The sequence below is a fragment of the Pinus tabuliformis genome, chromosome 3_1, assembly GCF_031772625.1.
Source record: "Pinus tabuliformis cultivar Carrire ecotype Pingquan chromosome 3_1, CPIR1, whole genome shotgun sequence".
In the NCBI taxonomy this organism is placed as follows: domain Eukaryota; kingdom Viridiplantae; phylum Streptophyta; class Pinopsida; order Pinales; family Pinaceae; genus Pinus; species Pinus tabuliformis.
This window is the reverse complement of record NC_142301.1, coordinates 42,626,422-42,639,681: the sequence shown is the minus strand read 5'-3', so window position 1 is coordinate 42,639,681 and position 13,260 is coordinate 42,626,422.

Below are 13,260 nucleotides of genomic sequence, written 5' to 3'. Positions count from 1 at the left end.
GATTTAACTAATAATATTTTGGCATAAATTTGGCTTTCAATATACTTACCATTTTATCCCATTTTTTGATCTTGGACTTCCCTTTTCTTGCTCTTGATTTTTATAATTCATCCCACCAGATAGCTGCATGACCCTTCAATCTGGTAACTACAAATTTCACCTTCTTTTTGTCATCAACCTCCTCCTCATAATCAAAATACTTATCCAATGAAATAATCCAGTCCATCAACTCTTCTACATTGAGATTCCCATAATACAAAGGTATTTCCATCTTTGGTCTTCCACGTGCTTTGCCCAATATCTTGAGAACTTTGGTAGCTTCAATTTCATCCTCTTCTTCTTCCTCAGAATATTCTTCTGTAGCACTAGCATCTCCTTCATCAGTTGCTCTCCTTTGAGTAGTCTCCATTGTCTCCATCCTTGTACGTAGACTCTGGATCTTATTCAGCAGAACTACATTTGCTACAGGTCTCCCTCAACCTATGCCAGCTCCTCTCCTCGGTGGCATGTTTACTGTATCAAAACTTAATCTCTAGGCTCCGATACCAAAATGACACAGGAGGTTGATGAAAATGAGGTGGTATTATAGAATTAGACTACTGGTTAACTTTGTAACCAATCAACTGCACTTAAATGGATTATATACGTGTATTTCCCCCTAAGAGTCCCGCTTACCTGACCAATCACCATTGGTCCCTCGTTGACTTCTCCTTTTGTTGAGTGCTTCAATCTGTGTCGTTGATCTCACTTCTCCAGATCCAACGGATATCGCGTCGTCTGCTCATCAACTTACCCGGACGATCTCCGCTGTCGATCTGACCCGTCCAATCGAACGGCTGTCGCATAATCTCGCACAGATTCTTGCACGAACGATATCAAGTCAGGAGTGCACAAGAAAAGTGGTTTTCTCGTGCTACGTGTCGACCGCTAAAGGTAATTGTGTGAAATTTCCCAACACCATTTACAACCTTTAGGGCACGCGAGATACCGCGTCTCACTTATGAAATACAACCCATGTGCTCAATTCATACTTTAAGAAAGGCGCTTTAAGGAAAGGTTTAACAGTTAAGTACAATATTAACCCTTAATACGAATCGACTAAGATTTACAAATAAAATGTATAAATAGAGGAAAATACCCGATTAGGTTCCAGAATGCCAATACACAGCTACAAATGAATTTCTGCACCAGAAAAATGCGTCCACACTGTTAGCGCTTGAATTTGGCCTCAGGCTGAAAAAGACAAAATCCAAGGCAACATCAAACCACTTAGCCTCGTAGCTAGCCCTACGGGGCAGGAGAGGGCTCTCTCCGGGTCTATCTCGACAAAAGATCTTCAAAGGGCGGAGATGACCAATAAGAACACTGATTTTAGGCTAGTAAACTAATTGAGAAGGTTTGATTTCAGATTTTTAGGGTTTTGGTGGAAAACAGGGGGAGAGCAATTTTGGGTGCGGGGATGGGACACAACTTTTGCAGAGGTCTTTTTGGGGCAAGGTAGGAGATTGTCTTGATGCCCTTGATTTAAGTGAATGGATAGGAATGACCGGTGAGGAGCTAAAGAGAGCAAGAAACCATCGAGATTTCTCTTTAGACAGAGGAAAACATAGATATTAAGCAAACTTAAAGGCAGAGCATATAAATTATGAATTCTACCTTAACACTTCATTTACTTAATGTGCAGAAAAGAGAAATAGGAAATTGATACACATGACAAATCTTACAAGTACATGAGAGAACACACCATCAACACAAATAACCACAAGAATCCCAAATAGTGCTGCAAAACCCTGGTCTTTCCTTTGCCAAAATTGCGGAGATACAAAGTGTAATACAATAGAAGCTAATCCCTCTAGAGTCCAACCTCTCCAACCATGAAAATGATTGAGAAAATACATAATATAGACCATGCCAACCCATTCACTAGCCTCTAGGGGTCGAGCTCATCATCCTAGGAGCTGTTTCAACCAATTCTAAACAAAGCACTACAATCTAGGCAGTCAAAACAACTTGCCTCTATAAGCTAGGAAACCAATTCATTCATTAAATTTTTGACTTTTTATGAATGAATCTTCTAGAAGAGATAAATAAGTAGCATGACATCATAAAATTATATCAATTACATAAATAAGGGTGAAAAATCCCATCACAAGTCAAAACTGGTCAAAGTTGGGCGAATTCCTGAGCTGTAGATGAAAAATTGAGAAAATGTGCTGATGCGTAGCGCCCTGAATCTCAACGCGTAGCGCGCCTTTGGGCCTGCTTTTGGGGCACTTCCCGGAGTCCAAATGAGGCAAAAGTGGGCTTGTTGGAAAGTTCTGGATGTCTACTTTCCAACCCAAGTAAAATTTCACAATTTGGTGTCCATTTGCCCCTCCAAAATTGCAATCTCCCAAGACTGCTTCCTGTGTGTCCAAAAAGGTGGCAGAAAGTCATTTTTTGCTTGTTTTTTGACCTTCTGGAGGCTCAAAACTTGATGGAATCTCTTGGAAATTGCTGAGCAAGTGTATTTTTGTATGAAAAATCCAAAAATGCCGAGTTTTCATGAAATGGAGTTGCCCATCTTCAAGGTAGCGCGTGGTGCGCTACGCGTTGAGGGCAAAAACCTGTGTTTGGCACAAAAAATTCACAATTGACAAAATTTTCTCCAAATTTCTTGAAATTTGGGCTGAGAGTCCCCAATCATGTACCATGCTCCTTCAAAGAGGCTTCGGCCAAAATTTGGAGTGGATCGGGCCTTTTTCTCCGTTTTAGTGCTTTGCTCAACCTCCTTGGATCTGGCGATTGTATTTTTGACATTTCTCTAAAACCATGACACCTGTGTAAAAAGTGAAAGAGGTTTTTCTTCTTTGGCATGTTTTGGACAAAAACCTCTCTCATTTTTCCAAAACGCATCTTTGATTGCTCTGAAACGTCTTTTGAGTGAAATTTATCCCGATGTGTGAAACAAGGAATTTTGTGGAAATGAAGCGAAATGAAGGGGATAAGAGGCTTCTAAATTCTTGGGGAAATTCTTGGAAGTAGGTATGGATGTTAGGAAGCAAGGGAAAGTGGAATCGCGGAGATCGAGTGAGGGGAAGGGGTCCAAAAGGGCAAAAGACAGGCCCAACCTAGAAAATTGCCAGGTTGTAGCAAGAAACTAGGGTTTGTAGAAAAATGAGGAATTTGGGGGATCTCAGTGATGGGAAGTGTTTGATAAGGTACATGAAAGATAGGGGAAGGTGTATGAACATCTGGATACAATTTTTGCTAGTGATTTGACCATCCAAGAGAAATTAGCTTTCAAAACCCTAGGAGAGGGAAATGACCTTGCCTAGGCGCAACTGAAGCATGAACAAGGTGTAAAATGACTCATTAGACACTGACATGATAATGACAACCCTATGAATGATGATAGACTCAGCAGAATGATGACATGGACCGACATTTGGACAACTTTAGAAGGAGTGAAAGCAAACCCTAGACCTAATGCCTAGTGACCAAATTTTGCTTGAAAACTCTTTGAAATGACAAAATTTGACCTGGACACTCTGAGACCACTTTGTAAGAGCATATTTGATCACTAGAGGAAGGCTGGAAAGACTGACACTAACATTGGCTCCAATGGGGATGGTAGCTCCTTGGAGGTGCCAAGAACGGCAGATCTTTGGGATAGCAGACCAGCGCCTTATCCATTGGGCAATGGAGTCAAAAACTCAAACTAAAATGCATGACTGAAAACCGACACAAACTAACTTAACAACAAGACTGAAAATTGACTCACAAAGGACTCATGACTCAACTAAAAACTGACTGGATACTTAAACACAATCGACCAACTGAAAATGATGCTCAAAGTGGAGCTTATTCATCAAAACCTACTCTAACACTTTCATTCATCACCTGATCAAGTGAAATGAAACAACCAGTGCAGCCAAGTAAGTATTCCATCTGCTGTTCGAATTTTCCGCAAGTGCTCACTTATGGACAACAAGAGAGAACTACTGAAAGGCAACTCCGATGGCAACTTGGGAACAATTCCATTGAATGATATGAATCCTCTATCCGCCTCCAAAAACACTGCATAAGGATCTTGAAATTCAAGCACACTGGAACTTAGCTCATCCAATGGATTACTTCTCGTTTCCTCATACCATGAATGCAAACTTTGATCTGAGCCTTGTGACGAGACCTCTGCTGAAAATGACAAAGAAACCGACAACCGGATCAAGTTCATATCAGCGCATGTTTCAAGCTCACATATAGACAATGGAGAAAAACTTTGACTGCAAACCTCATCCAAAACATCAGCTATTGGATCATGAAAAACTTGAAAAGACTGTTGCAACCCATTTTCTATTGGTTCCAATGTGATTACATGATTGCCTACATGCTGCTCATTCTTCACTGAAGATGTACTATGCAAATTTCCCTTCAAAAACTGAAATGATTCGAAACAAAATGGTATGGAATCATCTTGCTGAACATATGTTTCAGCTTCCAAGTCTTTATTTGCAACTTGACAATCAAGGGCATTCGAGAACTGCAAATCTGGATATGAGAAGTCTTGAACAAGGTTTTCATTGCCCTCAAGATGGTCCAAATCAAGACTTGGCGACAGCTGATTTCTGATTGCATGGAAGTTGTCTCTGATGAACTGACACGAATCAAAACAAAAATGCAAAGATCATTCACTTACTTCAAAATTTGTTGCACTTTCCTCGTCACTGTCATAGCTGATATGTGATGGCTGAACATTGTATTCCAACTGCTGAAAATGAACTTCTTCCTCGCACAAACTAGCTGCTGATTCGTCTGCAAGATTAGCTTCTTTTTGGAGAACATAATCATCATCATACTGATCAAACTGAGGCAAATCATCGGTATAAAACATATCATCAAGCATGCAGGTCATATCAATAGTTCTTTCTTCTCCAAGGTGATCTACAAAACAATCATTATCAGATCTATTACAACTAGGATAAGAAACAAAATATTTTGGATCAGCAACTTGTTCTTCTTCAATCAGCGAGCCATGGACTTGAACATCATAATCATTCCTTGTGGTGATCCTGTCCATCATCTTTTCCACTGCACTTACCAAAATGTCAAGCTTCACCTCTAGAGATGTCGATTTTTCCGGATCTATGTTTTTCATCTCTTCTTCCTTCAACCTTGCCCGTCGGATCAGCAGATGCGCCTCTACATTTACTGCACGGTTTTGCATCTCATGAAGCGTTGCAATATTCCTTTCTCTCAGCTGAAACTCCATCTCCGGATCAAAGGCACCCGGATAGTGCAAGAGAGAAAATCTAGGGGTAGGCCTTATCTCAACTGGCATTGAATAATAAACTTGGTTAAATCTGGCTGAAAACTGTTGTACTGTCTCCCCTGGCAATCTTTTCAGCTGGTTATACTCTTCTATAATCAAGAAAAGGTTTTGCCCGATCATCCACCTGTCGAGAAAAACTTTGACGAACTGCTGGAAATCTGAGATGCTCGTATCAGGCAGGGCTTTGAACCAACTCTTCACTTTGCCTTGCAAAGAAAGAGCAAAAAGCCTTATACTGACATCTTCTTCATCAACTTCAAAAAGGTCTAGAAAATTCTCAAAATTCTGCACATGTTGCTCAGCGTTGACATTCTTACATTCACCATCAAACCTCGGCAAGTATAGATCATAGTTTTTGGGGAAAGCATGAAGAACAGAAGGTAAAACAAGAGGTTTATACCGATCTGGAATTTTACAAGGTGTAGGGGTATGTACAGCAGGTATAGAATCAGTCTTGGACTCTTGAGATTCATTAATTTGAAGATGATCATCACAAAATTCGGAAAAAGGATCTTGATCAAGCTCAAAGGCATGCAAATCTTTGGTATTCACAATCTTCAAAGGGAAAGAATCAACTGCAGGTCGAGGATCTCTTCTCAAATACAGTATGCTTTGCAAAGCCTTGTTGACATTCTTGGGAAAAGAGAAGAAATAATTTATGACAAAGAACAAAATGTCTTGGATGAAATTCCAACTTGAATACCTGATCTGTCCATGTTGTCCTTTCATGTTTTTGCTGGTCGGGATCATCCTCCTGTGGAGTCTTTGGATCTGATCTCGAAAATGATTTAGAGTCGCCGGGTGAATGATTTCAGCCTTTCAAGTGTCTGATTGTTGTCCACCATCAACCATCAGATCTGAACTTGATACATATACTGGGGTAATTAACAAGTTAGATGTCACGTTTACACGCTAGACCGGAGATTGACTGAAGCAGCGTTTATCTACTTCCGCTAATGCAAAGCAAAAGCGTTTTGAAGGCTACCTGGCATAACTTCAGGCTCCGTCTGTAGCTTATAAAACAAATGACATCAAAAAGAAAACCATTTGTTCTTCCCCAGTATGGTCGCCAATATGTTAGCGCTTGAATTTGGCCTCAGGCTGAAAAAGACAAAATCCAAGGCAACATCAAACCACTTAGCCTCGTAGCTAGCCCTACGAGGCAGGAGAGGGCTCTCTCCGGGTCTATCTCGACAAAAGATCTTCAAAGGGCGGAGATGACCAATAAGAACACTGATTTTAGGCTAGTAAACTGATTGAGAAGGTTTGATTTCAGATTTTTAGGGTTTTGGTGGAAAACAGGGGGAGAGCAATTTTGGGTGCGGGGATGGGACACAACTTTTGCAAAGGTCTTTTTGGGGCAAGGTAGGAGATTGTCTTGATGCCTTTGATTTAAGTGAATGGATAGGAATGACCGGTGAGGAGCTAAAGAGAGCAAGAAACCATCGAGAGTTCTCTTTAGACAGAGGAAAACATAGATATTAAGCAAACTTAAAGGCAGAGCATATAAATTATGAATTCTACCTTAACACTTCATTTACTTAATGTGCAGAAAAGAGAAATAGGAAACTGATACACATGACAAATCTTACAAGTACATGAGAGAACACACCATCAACACAAATAACCACAGGAATCGCAAATAGTGCTTCAAAACCCTAGTCTTTCCTTTGCCAAAATTGCAGAGATACAAAGTGTAATACAATAGAAGCTAATCCCTCCAAAGTCCAACCTCTCCAACCATGAAAATGATTGAGAAAATACATAATATAGACCATGCCAACCCATTCCCTAGCCTCTAGGGATCGAGCTCATCATCCTAGGAGCTGTTTCAACCAATTCTAAACAAAGCACTACAATCTAGGCAGTCAAAACAACTTGCCTCTATAAGCTAGGAAACCAATTCATTCATTAAATTTTTGACTTTTTATGAATGAATCTTCTAGAAGAGATAAATAAGTGCCATAACATCATAAAATTACATCAAGGAGGGTGAAAAATCCCATCACAAGTCAAAACTGGTCAAAGTTGGGCGAATTCCTGAGCTGTAGATGAAAAATTGAGAAAATGTGCTGATGCGTAGTGCCCTGAATCTCAACGCGTAGTGCGCCTTTGGGCCTACTTTGGAGGCACTTCCCTGAGTCCAAATGAGGCAAAAGTGGGCTTGTTGGAAATTTATGGATGTCTACTTTCCAACCCAAGTGGAATTTCTCAATTTGGTGTCAATTTGCCCCTCCAAAATTGTAATCTCCCAAGACTGCTTCCTGTGTGTCCAAAAAGGTGGCAGAAAGTCATTTTTTGCTTTTTTTTTACCTTCTGGAGGCTCAAAACTTGATGGAATCTCTTGGAAATTGCTGAGAAAGTGTATTTTTGCATGAAAAATCCAAAAATGCTGAGTTTTCATGAAATGGAGTTGCCCATCTTCAGGGTAGCGCGCGGCGCGCTACGCGTTGAGGGCAAAAACCTGTGTTTGGCACAAAAAATTCACAATTGACAAAATTTTCTCCAAATTTCTTGAAATTTTGGCTGGGAGTCCCCAATCAAGTACCATGCTCCTTCAAAGAGGCTTCGGCCAAAATTGGGAGTGGATCGGGCCTTTTTCTCCGTTTTAGTGCTTTGCTCAACCTCCTTGGATCTAGCGATTGTATTTTTGACATTTCTCTAAAACCATGACACCTGTGTAAAAAGTGAAAGAGGTTTTTCTTCTTTGGCATGTTTTGGACAAAAACCTCTCTCAGTTTTCCAAAATTCATATTTGATTGCTCTGAAACGTCTTTTGAGTGAAACTTATCCCGATGTGTGAAACAAGGAATTTTGTGGAAATGAAGCGAAATGAAGGGGATAAGAGGCTTCTAAATTCTTGGGGAAATTCTTGGAAGTAGGGATGGATGTTAGGAAGCAAGGGAAAGTGGAATCGTGGAGATCGAGTGAGGAGAAGGGGTCCAAAAGGGCAAAACACAGGCCCAACCTAGAAAATTGCCAGGTTGTAGCAAGAAACTAGGGTTTGTGGAAAAATGAGGAATTTGGGGGATCTCAGTGATGGGAAGTGTTTGATAAGGTACATGAAAGATAGGGGAAGGTTTATGAACATCTGGATACAAGTTTTGCTAGTGATTTGACCATCCAAGATAAATTAGCTTTCAAAACCCTAGGAGAGGGAAATGACCTTGCCTATGCGCAACTGAAGCATGAACAAGGTGTAAAATGACTCATTAGACACTGACATGATAATGAAAACCCTATGAATGATGATAGACTCAGCAGAATGATGACATGGACCGACATTTGGACAACTTTAGAAGGAGTGAAAGCAAACCCTAGACCTAATGCCTAGTGACCAAATTTTGCTTGAAAACTCTTTGAAATGACAAAATTTGACCTGGACACTCTGAGACCACTTTGTAAGAGCATATTTGATCACTGGAGGAAGGCTGGAAAGACTGACACTAACACACACCACACTTCATCAATTATTCAACAAAATGGAAATTACAGTGCCTTGGCCCTCTCAGCTCGATTACAACAGTTTGTCTGACCTCTGTTTCAATCTCAAACCCTATCTCTCACTCAAAACTCTCGCTTACTCACTCTATCTCGATCATCTAATATCTCTGTCATTACATTCTTTTTTCTTTTATGAATCAAATCCTATCCTAACTGCATTGACAACTCAATCTCTACTTTTATCAACTCAACCATTAAATCCCTATTCTCAAGCTCTGATACACACCTATGCTAACAACTTATCCCCTATTCTAAAAATAATACAATATTCTAGTTATTACAATAATTGAGATAAATATTAATTCGAGAGATCCAACCCTATCTACTAAACTGATTTTTGACCACTCAGGTCAATGAAATTCATCTCTTGTTAGCCACAACATGTGAACATACAATCACATTGTTGGCTAAGTCTAGATGCTCCTGCATCATTATAGTGAATACCAAAATCTATGAAGAAATTGAGCAAGATGGTAGCAATTAATATAAGTTGTTACACACTCACCAGTAGAATATATGAGGATGAAGAAGAGGAGGATGATCCATCCGACATTAGAGGGCAATCACTTGCTGTAGGTGCTGCCATTTTAATATCCCAAAAAACTGCAAAGAGTGCTTCATCTGAATGATCTCTTGCTTGATTAGAAAAATAAATTCAAATATAGAGAGCACTGAGATCGATGTAATGCGGATGAAAGTGAGATCTTATCTTCTCGCCAAATAATAGAGGAGATTCTTGGTTCACGGGATTCCAGATTGAATACATTTTTTACATATGCAATGATCACCTTCTGGTGGGATAGTTTATAGTGAATTCATAAGTAGAAATCGTAAAGGTTGTCTTTTATTGATGTTTTTAATAAAAGTTGATGTAATGGCCCATAATCACGAGGTGGCCCCAACCATGGGTTCATGCGGTGCACACCCTCCCAACGGAAAATATTTAAAAATATGCAGTGGTGGATCAAGCGGGCTAGCCATGATAAGTAGAGAGGGATGCTTCCGACCAGTATTGGTGTTTTCCGAGCAGGTTGTTGATAAATTTTTGTTTCACATTTTCTGTTTTGTATTTTTTCCATTACGAAGGTGAATAAAATTGTATTTATATAAATAAAATTTAGATTAAAAAAAAAAAGTTCATTCAAAAATTAAGCAGTACAATGGTTGATATATGATGATGATGATTAAAGTCCAGTGAGACCAATGCGGTAGATCGGACTTTAAGAAGAATAAGGCTTTAATTGTAATTTTTTAGAATCTTATTTTTATGTTCAAAAATAAGGGAAAAAAGTGCACCAAGATCATTATAGTTGGGTTCACTTAACAAGTCAAGAAGATTGGAAATGTGGCAGATGTTGAAATGAGAGTGAATGTGAGTAAGGGCTAGACAATCTAAAAAAAAGATTTTTCATCCTCCACCTTATGATAAATTTTATCTTCCCAGGGAGTCTTGGGAGTAGACCATAGGCTGGTTTCACTTTGAAGCTCATGAGAATTAGTTCTAATCTTACTGATGTTCATTATCTTCGAATTGGTGAAAACAGAGAGATAATTTTTGGTTCTCAAAGGTGGGGTTGATCACCTCCTTATAATATCTTAGCTTCCTTTTACCCTTCAACTCCTTATCCTCTCATAGCTTATCTTTACATTTGAAGGTGAGAGTATCTTTGACACTATCCTTGCTTCCTAGGATGATCTCTTCATTTATCCCCTAATGGTTGAGCTTATACTAGACATCCTTACGCCATCACATGCACAACCACATTAATAAATGTGGTTAAAATACGACTATAAAAATTAGTTATTATTATAATATTAATTAATTATAATTATAATCATTATTGATATATTAATTATTAATTATTAATATTATAACAACAACAACAATAATAATAATAATAATAATTATTATTATAGTTATTAATATATTATTTATTATTTATTAATATATTAATCATTATTATTATTATTATTATTATTATTATTATTAAAAACCCTATGAAGAAAATTAAACCATACGAATTTTGATATTAAAACTAAGCCATTTAATATTAAACCCAAGTGATTTATATTATAAATAACATATAAAGACCCTAACTATGCTACATTGAGCATGCTCCCTCATGGTTGAACTTCATGGATTTCCACATGAACACAATCTTTTATTATGTGTAAAAGAAATAAATAAAGACCCTATATAAAAATTTATCTTCTTTTTTTCCATTTTTTTTAAATAGTTATTTTTTTTCTCTAAAAAGGAAATAAAATAAGGACTCTTTATAAAAATCTCTCCTTTTTCTCCCCTTCCTTTTTGTAAATAGTTATTTTATTCAAAAATTCTAAAAAAAATTGCAACATAAAAAGTATAAAAAAAAGATATAAGTTGAAGGTCAAAGGTCAGACCTTTCTATTTCATAAAACATCACTAAAGTTATCGATATTCTAACTCTCGTCTAAATCGGGGTTAGGCCACATATTCGAACAAATTGAAAGAACATTCTTCGGAATTAACCTCCCGACTACCAACTTCCATCTTACCCTGACTACACTACGCGTCGGGGTTAGGGTCTCTGCGGCCATAAACTTTATTTTAACATCATCCTGACTTCTAACCAGTCGACTAGTTACCGCTATCCGACTTCCGGCTAGCCAACTTCTGACTACTCAACTGGCTTCAATTTAACATCGTCCCGACTTCCTATTGGCATTATGATGCATGTGTTGTCCTTGATGACAACTCACTTGTAACAAAACAAGTATATGGTAACTAGATGAATCCACAGGTTAGTTTAGAGCTGATAGAGTGATGGAACAAAATAACAGAATGATGGGACGAAGGTTTATAGATTGGAATCAGAATTTTGATAAAGGTGAATATTTGAAGATCTATACGTGGGTTCGTCAAGGCCAAGTTTTTAAAATACCATAGGTAAATTCCATGGGTGGGTAAATACCATAGGAAAATGAATACCATGGGTTGATGTCACATACAATACCATGGGTGGATGCCACTTACAATACCATGGTTGTTGGAATATAATCCTAACATCTACATTTATTTTTTAGCCTAAGTATCCTTGACTTAGCCACATACACTAAAAATCATGTTCACACTTGGTTTTTGCTAAACTAGCTCGATGGACCAACTTTCCCTTGTTTTTTGCCTTTAAAGGCTTAATATTATGGAAATATTGGTACAACCACTTTCCTAAACCATTTAGACATCTAAGTTCATGTTCACACCTAACCACACCTCATCCACTTGAGTTATTTGAGGATTGGCGCCGCACATGAAGATTCCCCCTTAAATCAAGGGATTTGGTCCCCGGGACCATTTTAGCATGTTTTAAAGTTGCCTTCCTTGGGAAATTCACCCCTCCTCATGCTTTCCTCGTGGCTGATAGTTGGCATAGGTTGTCTTGAGTCATTGTTGCTATTTTAGGCCTCCCTTTAGCTTTTCTTAGCATTTTCTAGTTTTTTACTAGTATTTTTCCTAGTTTTCTAGATTCAGCAATTTATATATAAGCACCTCCCTTTGGGATTAGAGGTTTGGTTGCTCATGTATTACTATTGTTCATTAATTTAATACATTGATTTTATGGAGAAAATTCTTTCTCTTCTCTCTTGAATATCATCAAATTACTTGTGTTTAATTTAACTAGAATTCTAGATCTATTGGAGTTTCTGCATGAATTCTACATGGTATCAGAGCTAGTTTGAGTCTAGTGGATTGTACACTATTTTATTTGTAGGTATAGATCATCAAGAGGCGCAAAATGTAGTAATGGATCATCTCTCTCAGCCCACAAAACTCGTTCTAAATCCTTTCAATTACTTCGAATGGAAGACAAAGATCACTCTACTCCTCCGAAGCAAAGGGCTTTATAGGGTAACATTGGGAACAGAGACTGAACCGACTTCTGCAGTGGATAAGATCAAGTATTTAAATAAATTAGATGAAGCAATTGTGTTGATATGCCTATCAATTTCCAGAGAACTCCTCTTTCATGTCAGCGGAGCCACTACTCTCGATGCGGTCTGGACCACATTGGAAGAACTATTCGGCAAGTAGGATGAAATGAGAGTGCATCAACTGGAGAATGAACTCATATCCCTCTATCCAACTCATTTTAGCAACCTAAAATAATAATTCACCAAGCTTAAATCCCTCCTCATTGAACTTGATGCATGTGGAGTCAAGAAAGAGGAAGATCAACTCATCCTTTTCATTCTCTCGAAATTAGGCCCTGAATATTCCGTATTTGTATTGTCTTTTAAAGCATCTAAACTGACTCAGGAAAAATGGAAAATGCCTCCATTGAATGACTTCATTACAAAATTGACTTAAGATCAAGCTAATTTAGTCCAAATGGGTTCCATCAAGCGTTCAAAGAACCAAGCACTTGCGGCTATTGATGCTCCAAAGAGCAGTGGAGGAGACAGGC